Source organism: Schistocerca nitens, chromosome 3, assembly GCF_023898315.1.
Source record: "Schistocerca nitens isolate TAMUIC-IGC-003100 chromosome 3, iqSchNite1.1, whole genome shotgun sequence".
In the NCBI taxonomy this organism is placed as follows: Eukaryota; Metazoa; Arthropoda; class Insecta; order Orthoptera; family Acrididae; genus Schistocerca; species Schistocerca nitens.
In genome coordinates, this window is record NC_064616.1 from 375,422,514 (window position 1) to 375,436,509 (window position 13,996).

General features: G+C 45.5%; 1 protein-coding gene and 1 non-coding gene across 2 annotated transcripts in view; both read left to right on the forward strand.

The window, feature by feature from the left end:
- Positions 1–13,996, forward strand: part of LOC126249237 (cytosolic carboxypeptidase 6) — a 1,486,464-nt gene that overhangs the window by 621,291 nt on the left and 851,177 nt on the right. The window lies entirely within an intron of this gene.
- Trnat-ugu (transfer RNA threonine (anticodon UGU)) lies at positions 943–1,017 on the forward strand. Its single transcript has one exon. It is a non-coding gene; the product is annotated as a tRNA-Thr (tRNA).

The following is a 13,996-nucleotide window of genomic DNA, read 5'->3' on the forward strand; positions in this document are numbered from 1 at the left end:
TGTTTGCTTTCACACTGTATGTCCATGCACACCTTGTAGGTAGCATATCTGAAGAATGCTATCAGCGTATTGTTTTGCAAACACGCTAAGACGATGTGTAGATACGTCACCTAAAATGCGTGACAAATGGCATTTAATCAAATATATACGACGGTAGTATCTGTTCCCGAAAGAACAGATACCGTGGATGACCATGCAGCTTTGCTAGAAATGAAATGATAATTAAATAGACACCCTATCTGCATACAGGCGTTGATGTACTTTATTGGGGACATGTTGAAAATGTGTGCCCCGACCGGGACTCGAACCTGGGATCTCCTGCTTACATGGCAGACGCTCTATCCATCTGAGCCACCGCGGGCACAGAGGATAGTGCGTCTGCAGGGACTTATTCCTTACACGCTCCCAGTGAGATCCACATTCCCAACATGTCCACAACACTACATTCGTAGTGCGCCTAATAGAGCAAGGGATAAGTCCCTGCAGACGCACTATCCTCTGTGCCCGCGGTGGATCAGGTGGATAGAGCGTCTGTCACGTAAGCAGGAGATCCCGGGTTCGAGTCCCGGTCGGGGCACACATTTTCAACATGTCCCCAATGAAGTACATCAACGCCTGTATGCAGCTAGGGTGGCTATTTAATTATTATTTCATTTCTAGCAAAGCTGCATGGTCATCCACGGTATCTGTTCTTTCGGGAACAGATACTACCGTCATATATAGTTAAAATATGGCTTCCCGGCCATTGACCTTCTTGTGCGAACGCACACGCTATGCCCGAACTCGTACGGGACTTGGTAGGTTAATCTGTCACGAGTAATGAGTATGATGGGCAAACATCTATTAGGCGCACTACGAATGTAGTGTTGTGGACATGTTGGGAATGTGGATCTCACTGGGAGCGTGCAAGGGATAAGTCCCTGCAGACGGACTATCCTCTGTGCCCGCGGTGGCTCAGATGGATAGAGCGTCTGCCATGTAAGCAGGAGATCCCGGGTTCGAGTCCCGGTCGGGGCACACATTTTCAACATGTCCCCAATGAAGTACATCAACGCCTGTATGCAGCTAGGGTGTCTATTTAATTATCATTTCATTTAATCAAATATTTGCACAGTTAAGTTTTGGTACATCGCCAATACCTCAGTTACGTGCATAACTGCCTGAGCAGTGCTGACTCAGAAAACTCATCGACATTGCAAGCTCAAACATGCTGTGATGGTGTGTAAACATACAGATGGAAATGCAAATGTGTGCCTGCCTGACGTTACGGCAGGAAATTAATTTAGATCGCTCGAAGACCATGAGCTGTAATACCCGTCAGTGTGTACCTGCCCACCGCCAAAAATGGCTCTGAGCACTATGGGACTTAACATATGAGGTTATCAGTCCCCTAGAACTTAGAACTACTTAGATCATATTAACCTAAGGACACCACACTCATCCATGCCCGAGGCAGGATTCGAACCTGCGACTGTAGCGGTCGCTCGGTTCCAGACTGAAGTGCCTAGAATCGCTCGGCCACACCGGCCGGCTGCCCACCTCCAATTATTATTGTATATGCCTGGAAATACGCCATGGTTAAAAGTTACTAATCTATGCAGGCAAGCACGCTAGCAGGTTGATGGTCTGAATGTATTTAATTAGGCCTGCTCTTGATGTAAGTCACAATACATCCTTAGTTCAAATGACACAAGGCTACTGCAGGTCACGGAGTTTGCAGTCAGAAGAATGTACTCTCTAGAAGTTTTGTAGGCTGTATTCCATGTAATCAACTATTAAATGACACCATCATCCTATAAAAATGGCATGAGACACACAAGAGTTCCAAAAGAAACACAATATTAGGAAGAAAGGACATAGGTGTTCGATTTTAGAAAGGAAGAAGGAATTTAGTTTCAAAGAAGAAGTCGGTTTTTATTGCAGTGTGGTACTTAAACTGCAGAACGATATGTTTTGCTACAATACACCCATGAGACGACCAACGACAATAACAGAGAGAAATGTAAAATTCAGCTGCGTGGAGTAGCAGCATGGTCTGAGACGCCTTGCCACGGTTCGCGCAGCTCCCCTTCGTCCTCCCTCGGGCAAGGGTATGCGTGTGTTGTCCATAGCGTAAGTTACTTTAATTAAGATTAAGTAGTGTGAAAGCCTAGGGACCGATTACCTCAGCAGTTGGGTCCCATAGGAACTTACCATAAATTTAGAAATGTAAAATCTCCAAAAATAATGACTCAGTTGATACCTCTAAAACAAATAAAATTATTTATAATTTACTGGATTACATGTAAGATAGCCCGCTCGGCTAGCCGTGCGGTCTAGCGCGCTGCATCCCTGGCGGGAAGGCATGCCAGTCCCTGGCATGAATCTGCCCAGCGGCTTACTGTCGAGGTCCGGTGTGCCAGTCAGCCTGTGGATGGCTTTTAAGGCGGTTTTCCATCTGGCTCGTCGAATGCAGGCTGTTTCCACTTATTCCGCCTCAGTTACACTATGTCGGCAATTGCTCTACAAACACAGTCTCCAAGTACACGTGCGCCATAATTACTCTACCATGCAAAAATTTGGTGTTACACTCCTCTTGTATGAAACGTTCCTGGGGAGGTCAAACGGGGCTGAACCGCACAATAACCCTGGGTTCTGTGTGGGGCGGAGGTGAGGTGGGTGGACTGCTGCTACCTGTTGTGGGATTGTGAACCACTGAGGGCTACGGCGGGATGACGCTTCTCCATCGTTTCTAGTTTCCCAGTTCAATACAAAATACACACACACAATATATAAGGTACCAAATTTGCAAGATCGATGGAGCTTTACACTAAATATTCTCACTTCAAAAAGTGCTTGTACCTCATATCATCTCCTCTCTCTCTCACTCTCTCACTCTCTCTCTCTCTCTCTCTCTCTCTCTCTCTCTTCTGCTCGCCTCTTCGAGTCAGTTTGTATGTGCAGCCTAATTTTATGAATTGATATAGGCATTTTGACTCAGATGTCAGTAATAGATACACTCCTGGAAATGGAAAAAAGAACACATTGACACCGGTGTATCAGACCCACCATACGTGCTCCGCACACTGCGAGAGGGCTGTACAAGCAATGATCACACGCACGGCACAGCGGACACACCAGGAACCGCGGTGTTGGCCGTCGAATGGCGCTAGCTGCGCAGCATTTGTGCACCGCCGCCGTCAGTGTCAACCAGTTTGCCGTGGCATACGGAGCTCCATCGCAGTCTTTAACACTGGTAGCATGCCGCGACAGCGTGGACGTGAACCGTATGTGCAGTTGACGGACTTTGAGCGAGGGCGTATAGTGGGCATGCGGGAGGCCGGGTGGACGTACCGCCGAATTGCTCAACACGTGGGGCGTGAGGTCTCCACAGTACATCGATGTTGTCGCCAGTGGTCGGCGGAAGGTGCACGTGCCCGTCGACCTGGGACCGGACCGCAGCGACGCACGGATGCACGCCAAGACCGTAGGATCCTACGCAGTGCCGTAGGGGACCGCACCGCCACTTCCCAGCAAATTAGGGACACTGTTGCTCCTGGGGTATCGGCGAGGACTATTCGCAACCGTCTCCATGAAGCTGGGCTACGGTCCCGCACACCGTTAGGCCGTCTTCCGCTCACGCCCCAACATCGTGCAGCCCGCCTCCAGTGGTGTCGCGACAGGCGTGAATGGAGGGACGAATGGAGACGTGTCGTCTTCAGCGATGAGAGTCGCTTCTGCCTTGGTGCCAATGATGGTCGTATGCGTGTTTGGCGCCGTGCAGGTGAGCGCCACAATCAGGACTGCATACGACCGAGGCACACAGGGCCAACACCCGGCATCATGGTGTGGGGAGCGATCTCCTACACTGGTTGTACACCACTGGGGACACTGAATAGTGCACGGTACATCCAAACCGTCATCGAACCCATCGTTCTACCATTCCTAGACCGGCAAGGGAACTTGCTGTTCCAACAGGACAATGCACGTCCACATGTATCCCGTGCCACCCAACGTGTACCCTGGCCAGCAAGATCTCCGGATCTGTCCCCCATTGAGCATGTTTGGGACTGGATGAAGCGTCGTCTCACGCGGTCTGCACGTCCAGCACGAACGCTGGTCCAACTGAGGCGCCAGGTGGAAATGGCATGGCAAGCCGTTCCACAGGACTACATCCAGCATCTCTACGATCGTCTCCATGGGAGAATAGCAGCCTGCATTGCTGCGAAAGGTGGATATATACTGTACTAGTGCCGACATTGTGCATGCTCTGTTGCCTGTGTCTATGTGCCTGTGGTTCTGTCAGTGTGATCATGTGATGTATCTGACCCCAGGAATGTGTCAATAAAGTTTCCCCTTCCTGGGACAATGAATTCACGGTGTTCTTATTTCAATTTCCAGGAGTGTATAATGATTTACGAGGAAGGTTTTAGTGTGTAATTTATATATATTTCGTACAAACTGCATGAATTATGATGAATGAAATTTCATATGTGAGATCGATGCTATTTCCACCTTGTGAACAGGCTCCATAACTGAAGAGAGAGCAATGGCTTCAGGTTGCAAAAAGCGTGACTATATTCGTATCTTCTGTAATCGTCTTGTTGGAGGGCGTTTGACAGGAAGCTGGAACGTTATAGGATCGAATCCTGGGTGAGTTACTTTTTTTTCACCCCGGCTATTAACCTAGCAATTGCTACGCAGTGATATGGAGATTGGCAAGAAACTAAACGTCGCTCGGATTCCACGTTACACTGTAGCTCCCCTTTCACCTGTTTCATAACTGGTTAGCGACATGTAAGTCGCCTAAGTGACATCCAAGTGACTGGAATCCTTTCAGAGCAAGTGAACAGCGAAAAACCATCCGACTCCAAAACTTATGACTTACAATTATTTGTGCATAGAATAAAATGCAGCGTGGGATGCAGCTTTACTTCGTTTCGTATAGTAAGTTTCGCATCAGTGCAGTGGATGACTCTCCTTTCAACACTGCTTTCCTTGCCCTTTCAACTCTGCTTTCCTTGAGTCAAACATAGATGAGAACACGATTATGTGCTTGGTGCAATGGAAGATATTATTTGTTTGGATAATTGCAAATCATATAGAAGACTAGTAAAAGAATCTCCACGGGCGAGAAAGATATTTGGGTCTTTTAAAGACCACTAAGCATGGGCACGATCTTTTTGAAGAAGACTGAGAAATTTCTTACGGATGAATACACGAAATTTGGAAATGCTTCTACAGATTGTTGAAGGACACATTTCTCAGTATGACTACAATTTCAGACCACCAATTTTAGGTTACCTCACATTACCAGTCGTGATTTACATTTATATTTCACTGCAAATTCCTGGAACAATGGACAGTGAGTTACTCGACTTTGAAGTATCGTAATACGTATGGTCAATAACGGAAAGATAACCACGTTAACATCCGGCTCTGATTTGAGACTTTCACTTTGAAATAATCAAATATTTTTAAACCACTACTTTCCCTCAAACCGTTGGAGAACGGTTGGATAGCAACATTGCGATTCGAAACAATGTTGTTTTCATTTTTTTTATTCTTCAACTAAAATGTCGTTCGAGAAAGTACTTTAGCGATTGTGCTTCGTTTACATAAAGTAGGTCCTTTCTGCAGCGCAGCCAATAATTCAACTTTCAGCTGTACACTTTCCTTGAAGTTAGACCATCTTTCAGAGAGCACCGCGAGTTCCTGAAGCTAATAAGGCGAGTACACCGTTCATTTGTTACATATTTTTACGATCTTCAAACAGGAGCGACTTCAGTAATGGATAGGAACTGTGATTGCTGTGTACAGATGCGAACTGAGTTGTTGACCCTTCGCTCACACCTCTAGGCTGTGTTGGCTTCCATCACCCAGCTGGAGGCAGCTGCCAACGGGAAACGGGCATCACTGTATCACTGTGCGGGGGGGGGGGGGGGGGGGGGGAGTGGGCGGACGCGAGTATAAGGACGTTCAGCAGGTTCCACGTGTTCCCCGATCGGTCCAATGCTTTGGCCGCCGCTGTTACTGCCTGCACTGAGGTTGATCCCTCACCTTTGATCGAGTGGGAGATCATTATAAAGTCTGGCAGGCAGCGAAAGACTTTCCGTGGGACCGATCGTAGGGCCTCCCCAGTTCTTTTGACTAACAGGTTTCGGGCTTTATCTGTGACTGACGAAGTGTCTGAGCCGGATTCAGTCGTCCAGCCTGTTGCCGATGAAAATACTCGGCCCGCAAGGTATGGGCACTCACAGAGGATGGGTTTACTGGTAATTGCGAGCTCCAACGTTAGGCGCGTAATGAAGCCCCTCAGGAACATGGCTGCCATGGAGGGGAAGGAAGCCAGTGTGCACTTCGTGTGAATAGCGGGGGCAGTCATTCCGGATGTCGAAAGGGTGCTTCTGGATGCCATTAAGAGTACAGGTTGCAGCCAACTTCAGGTGATCTCCCATGTCGGTACGAATGATGTGTGTCGCTTTGGATCGGAGGAGAATCTCTCTGGTTTCGGGTGGTTAGAGGAAATGGTAAAGACTGGCGGTCTTGCTTGCGAGATTAAGGCGGAGATCACAATCTGCAGCATCGTCGATAGAACCGACTGTGATACTTTGGTGCAGAGCCGAGTGGAGGATTTGAATCAGAGGCTCAGGCGGTTCTGTGACCGTGTAGGCTGCAGATTCCTTGGCTTGCGCCCTTGGGTGGTGGGTTTCTGGGTTCCGCTTAATAGGTCAGGAGTATACTACACAAAAGTAGCGGCTACACGGGTAGCGAGAGCTGTGTGTGCTAGGCACTGGGAGGTTTTTTAGATTAGAGGGTCTCAGGAAACTACAGAAAGGGCGTCCGTCTAAAAGTGGGCAGGTAAAACACAGTAAGGTAGTTACGGAAACGACCGATATTGTAGTTGTAAATTGTCGTAGCTGAGTTGGGAAAGAACCAGAGCTACAAGCTCTAATAGAAAGCACTGAAGCTCAGACAGTTACAGGTACAGAAAGCTGCCTAAAGCTGGAAATAAGTTCAGACGACTTTTTTTTTTTTCAAACGACCTAACTGTTCAGAAAGGATAGATTAAATACAGTTGGTTGTGGAGTACTTCTAGCTGTCAGAAGAAGTTTACCTTGTAGTGAAATTGAAGTTCTTGTGAAATAGTATGGGTAGATGTTATACTTGACAAAACTATTAATTGGATTGTTTTACCGACCCCCCCGACTTAGACGACATACTTGCTGAACAATTCAATGAAAACGTGAGTCTCATTTCAAATAGGTACCCCACTCATACAATTATAGTCAGTGGTGACTTCAGTCTACGCTCGATATGCTAGAAAAATTATACGTTTAAGGCCGGTGGCAGGCATGAAACGTCACCCGAAATTGTACTGAGTGCTTTCTCAGAAAATTATTTTGAACAATTGGTTCATGAGTCCATTCGAAGCGTAAATGATTGCGAAAGCATTCTTGACGTCTTAGCAACAAACAATCCTGGACAAATGGGTAGTATCATGACGAATACACTGATTAGCGACCACGAGGCAGTTGTTGCTAGGCTGAATGCCGTAACACCTACAACCATGAAAAAGAAACGAAAAGTACATCTATTTCAAAAAGCTGATAAAAATGCTCTTGACGCCTTTTGAAGAGATAGTCTCCACGCCTTCCGATCTGATCACGTAAGCGTAGAAAAGACTGGAATGATTTCAAAAGAGATAGTATCGACGGCAATTGAGAGATATATACCGAATAAATTAATAAGTGGTGATACTGACCAGCCTAGTGACGCAGCTGGAAAACAATTAAAAATTTTTCCTTCTAGGGAGTTGATGAAAATATCAAATATGAACAAATCACAGACTTCATGAATCTCATCTCAGTCTTAGTCAATTTAATGGACATTTGTAGCAGCAATCCGACGGTCTCGCTATGGGAAATCCGTTAGCTGGTATCCTTGCTGATATTTTCATCAACTCCCTAGAAGAAAAAAATTTTAATGGTGTTCCAGCTGCGTCACTAGGCATTCTCTCTTATTGCAGATACGTTGATGATATTCTAATCATCTACAAAGGACCAGCTGATGGTGTTGATCGTATCTTTAACCTATTCCATGATCTTTATGAGAAAATTTCTTTCACTATCGAATTTGAAAATGAGGCCCGTCAATTAAATTTCCTTGACTTGACGCTTACTATAGAAACAAATAAAATTTCTTACAATATTTTTCGTAAAGTAACATGTACTGACCAGATCGTTCCTGCATCTTCTACTCATCCACAATCGCATAAAAAAGCCTTTTTTCATTCTGCTGTTCACCGAGCCATTTGCATCCCACTTTCGAAAGAAAACTTCAACGACGAAATCAATTTACTGAAACAATAGCAGTTAACAACGAGTATAAAGCTAACATATTAGATGACGTTCTTAAAAAGAAAACTGCTAAAAGACTTACTACAGTAGACACCTCTGTTATCGAGTGTAACTCAAAAAAATATTTCTCTATTCCTTTCTTGGGGCCTATCTCTTATCAGATCTAACGAATTCCTCGAAAGAAATAAGATTGCAACTAATAACAATTTGAAAAAAAAATCCTTTCATAATTTACATTCTATGCATCCCCCTTTAGAAAATTCTGGTGTCTAAAAAGTTGTCTGCGATACTTGCTCCTCTTACTAAATAGGACAAACAGGACGTGCCTTCACTACCATATATAAAGAACTCTTGCTAAGGAAAAGTGGCACTAGCCCCCAAAATTCGTCTTCTGCCGAGCATCTTCTAATTACAGGTCATTCACCTAAAGCCATCTGCGGTAGGAATATTTTGCACACCGAGAAGAAAGGGCGTGGACTAGATATTCTAGAAGAATTAGAGATTTTCAAGCATTTTGCTCGAAAGGATAGCCTCATCCTTAACGAACAGCTAGAGCTACGCAACAAAAAATTTTTCAACGGTATAAAGCCGTTACTCGATATCTGACTTCGGGTCTCCTTGTGCAGGTTGCTGAAATGTTCGTTTCCTTCTAAGGTAGTCCTATGTTTTTTCAATTATCAAATGTTTCTTGGCTGCATTTCATGTCAATGTTGCTTTCTACAAGTTATCATTCAGTTCAAAAATGGCTCTGAGCACTATGGGACTCAACTTCCCAGGTCATTAGTCCCCTAGAACTTTGAACTACTTAAACCTAACTAACCTAAGTACATCACACAAATCCATGCCCGAGGCAGGATTCGAACCTGCGACCGTAGCGGTCTCGCGGTTCCAGACTGCAGCGCCTAGAACCGCACGGCCACTTCGGCCGGCCTATCATTCAGTCCTATCTACATTTTCATAATGATGTTTTCATGTTTTATCTTACTGTTATAGGCTTTGATCTAGACAAAATGTTATGTTGTATGCTGCTATCAAACAAACATTGCTTTCCATTATGTACCAAATACTATTTATTTATAATTATTTCTGTCTATATTTCAATGTGGAGTAGCCTAATTGTATCTACGGCTACTAGATGGCGCGCTCGTTGCAGTGCTATGTTCACCTGGCTGTATTTGTTAACGCGGGAACCTCAGTCCGTTTTGCAACCTGCACCATGCAAGTAACGAGCAGCCCTTAGTGTCTCGCCATCACAAGTTTTCTTTATCTTAAATATCTTTGGGACTAATGCCCTTTTGGCATATTTATTATTTTATAAATGACATATAAGTACGATAATTCCGTACTTTACTCTATCATACGTTTTTAGTCATAATTCTGTGACCATGTTATAGAATATAGACCATTGTTTGGTTTAAATTCTGTGGAAGACACTCTTAGCAGTATTGAAACCCGGTTAATTCGTTTAAATATAGTGACCGAGGGTTGTTTTTCTTTAAATTGTCATTGGCATGTATAAGCCCCCCCCCCCTCCCACATGGCAATGGGTCCAGCTTAGGGCTTGTCTCAAAGGCAGAGCGACAGGCGAGATGAACATACTGTGTGGCGTCCGCGTGACGTTGCAGCCCTGCTTGGAACGACTTGACGTTACTAGGGGGATAATGCAACGTCTGTCATCTGTGTGTGGTTATGGTGTAGACCTCTTTTTATTGGAACAAGAAATACACAGTTTGTACATACTCTGTTTGGACAAGAGCTCCCATACACCAGTCGCTACCACAACTAGTGCTAGTTTTTAGTAGGTACTAACCGTACACGTATCTAACTATGTCTTGAATAGCTAAATTACTCTCTAGTGCTACATCAACCAGACACCGAAAATCATGCAAGATGGAACCTGAATACATCGCAATGAACAAGTGTTTCGCTTCCTTGAAGAATGCTTAAGGAGATGAGTCATTGCTTTACCCCAACGTTACTGCTGCAGGCTTCAAAATGGTTCAAATAGCTCTGAGCACTATGGGACTTAACTTCTGAGGTCATCAGTCCCCTAGAACTTAGAACTACTTAAACCTAACTAACCTAAGGACATCACACATATTCATGCCCGAGGCAGGATTCGAACCTGCGACCGTAGCGGTCGCGCAGTTCCAGACTGTAGCGCCTAGAGCCGCTCGGCCACTCCGGCCGGAGCTGCAGGCTTCGATTGGCCACCATGTTCACTTGATACGATTCCTTTTGACTACTCTTTGTGGAGCACATTGAAAGACGCTTTCTACCGTAATTATTCCATTACGCGAAACGACCTCTGGGCGACAATCCAGTGCTGCTGAGGCGCTGTTATATGCGCCGGTGCCGCGCGGTCTAGGGCGCATCGCAGGTTTCGCGCGGTTCCTCCCGTCGGAGGTTCGAGTCTTCACTCGGCCATCGATGTGTGTGTTGTCCTTAGTGTAAGTTAGTATGAGGTAGATTATGGAGTGTGTAAGCTTAGGAACCGATGACCTCAGCAGTTTTGTGCCTTAGGAACTTACCATAAATTTCAATAATTCCGATGCGTCGGTGTCTGTTGGTTGAGGGGCTTAGTACTTCCGCCTAGAGCGCTGAGTGGGAAGGTTTCTAGTGTATCGCCTTACCGCAGGTTCGCATGCACGTGGAGAGCTTGTTCTCAGTTTTCATGTGTATGTGTGGCGTTAGGTGGTATGTGTCCTTTAGCAGCGGCGTAGTCCGTTTATAGTGTCAGCCATCGATTCCAAGTGTGTTCCAAGAAAAGAGAGAGCCAGCTTTAGTTTCGATATATCAGTACGTTCCGTGCGTCTGCGAAGATTCGTGATTAGCTCGTTGATACACTTCATGTAACATCTAATCATATTCAACTGCCTATTTTGAATGTGATAACTATGTCTTTTTCTTAATGGTTTTGGATCCTTATTATCCTGCTTCCTCGTCATGGTTCTCAAGTTCCATTTAAGCACCCTGACGGTTCGGTAAGTATGATGCTTCTTGTTAATGCGGAACTGGATTATATCAGTGTCCGAGTGTTCAGGCTCCCGCCGGAAGTAGACGACAGTTTACTTAAGGAGGTGTTGCTCTCTTACGATGATGTGAGGAGTAAACGACGAGAACTCTTGTCCAGTCAGCACGGGTAGCTCTGTTGTATCGGAATTCGTTCAGTGGAGATGATAGTCAAATGTAACATTCCTTCCCCTCTACAGGTCTGTGTATACCACATTCATGTCACGTATAGTGGGCGAGTGGGTAGAAGGTTTCTCTGTAATGAAACTGGCCACCTTAGATTTAATTGCTCGCGATGGGCATTTGTATTGAAGTCTTCAGTTTAGCGGAGTCGAAAACTGACGTTACCTGATTTCGTTCCTGCTGCTCGTTATGTTGACGCCACGTCCTTTCCGGGTGCAGTGCAACAACAGAGGGATGCACAGCTTTTTGCACCCGGCTCTCCACCTATACCCTCGCAGCACGGTCCGAAATTGTTGTTGCCAGGCCATCAGTGTCCGCCGTACAACATTAGAGACATCGTACAAAGGATGGTGAGGATTCGGATACTTGTACTCCTCATCCACCCCTCCCGGAAGTAACTTTTCCTGTTGACGTATCTTTTTGTGTTGAATCTTGCATTACTGATAGTGCTGGTGATGCCGAAACTGCGAAAACAGCTACTGATGACTTTAATGTTTCCCCTAGTATTCTACCCATGCTTAAGATAACTCCTCCGGTACCACCTTAGGGTGCGGAAGTCGTTGAGCCTTCTCATGTTCCAGTGAGTCCACAGTAGGAAATTGAGGCGTTCTTAAAATTAGCGGTTCCCTTGATGTCACTCATTCATGTGACGTCGGAACGACCAACTGCTGTTACTCCAGTGGAGGCAACTGGTGACCATGAAATCCTACCTGTTGACCCAGATGTTGTGGTGCCTGACCACTCCCTTGTGCGTCGTTCTGAACTGGAAGGATCCCATCTCACGGATTGGGCATTTGCTGTTCATTGGTTGTCCCTCACTTCGGTTAATATTCAAGAATCCCCTACGTCCCCGACTGCTGATGCTGTATTGCTTCGTAGTCGTTGTAAACGACACGTCCAACCTGAGCGGGAGATGCTTGTAAAAAGAAGACACATACAGATTCTATTTGCGGAATGGTAGCCCTCCACCCTCAGACTCATCAATGGACTCAGCGATCGATCGTCACACTCACTGATGAAGTAATTCAGTTGGTCAGCACCTTGAGTTTCGTTTCTTACTCTTAAAGTACACAGGCTCATAAGTTGCTTTCTTTGAATATTAATAGGGTGGAAGCGGATATGCGTCTCGCTTCATTGCGTTAGTTTATTTATGGTTCCTATGTGGATGTCGCATTCCTACAAGAAGTGCAATCTACTCGCTTTTCTCTCCTTGGGTTCTGCACTGTGTGTAATGTGGCTCCCGAATGATCCACGGTGACTGCCTTGATTGTTGGGGAAGGCATGCCCATAGAACGGACTGAAGTTCTTGAGAATGGTAGAGGAACAGGATCGTGTGGTACCGGACGAACTTTGGACCGTTCCCATATTTATAAGGAAGAGGTTGTTTATTTGTTGCGTAGAACTCCACAAATATTTTGGTAGGTGGTGATTTTAACTGTGTGTTGCATCCTATAGATCAGTCTCCGAGTTTTAATATCTAACGGGAATTGCAAGATTTAGTTCCATCCTTGAAACTTCAAGATGTTTGGGTATGTAAATCTCCGACTCCTGTCAAATATACCTATTTTACTGCTACTTCTAGCAGTAGGCTTGACAGATTTTATTTGTCTGATCGGATGTGTGATAGAATTTTGGCTGTCGATGTCATCCCCTGCACTGACCACAACACAGTGACTGTTACATTAAATCACACGCGACTCTTGGTGGTACTGTTTTGATCCCCTTGGATGCTGAATGAGGCGTAATTGGAATATACCTCTCTCGGTGCTCTCGGTTAGGTTACCCGGGAAGTGTTGGACCGTAGTCTCCGTTCGACTACGCGATATGCGTATATTTTCGAATGGTGGGTTGAACTGGCAAAGTCAAGGCTCAGACAAACGTCGATACGATTCTGCACCGATACAGTGCGGGAATTTCGGAGGACGCCAGAATTTTACTACTCTTTCTTAGGTGACCTTTATGAAACTGTGGATGAGGCTCCGCTATGGATTACATATGTCAGGCGTGTGAAGCGCCACTGTTAGGGTTGAAACAGCGCCAAATGGAAGGGTTAAGGATGGAAGGCAAACCACATTCCGTGGTAGCGGACGAACTGATTTCTTTATACGAGGGCTATTCCGAAAGTAAGGTCCGATCGGTCACGAAATGGAAACGACTATGAAAATCCGATAAAGCTTTGCACAGATGTGTTGGGTAGTGTCTCTAGTATAACCCCAGTTAGCATCACGTCGCTCTTCTCATTTCTGAGCTCGCAGTGAGTGCGTAAAGATGTCTAGAAAATAGTGTCTGCCGCCAAGTACGGGGGCCTGGTGAGAAATTTCCCCTGAAGCTATGCAGCTAACATTACATAACTGTCGTGCTGTTTCGTCTTCAAGACAATTCTCAGCCGCATTCTGCAGGGGCAATGAAGATGCTCCTGCATCGTTTTCAAATGGAAATGTGAGATTACCCACAATACAGCC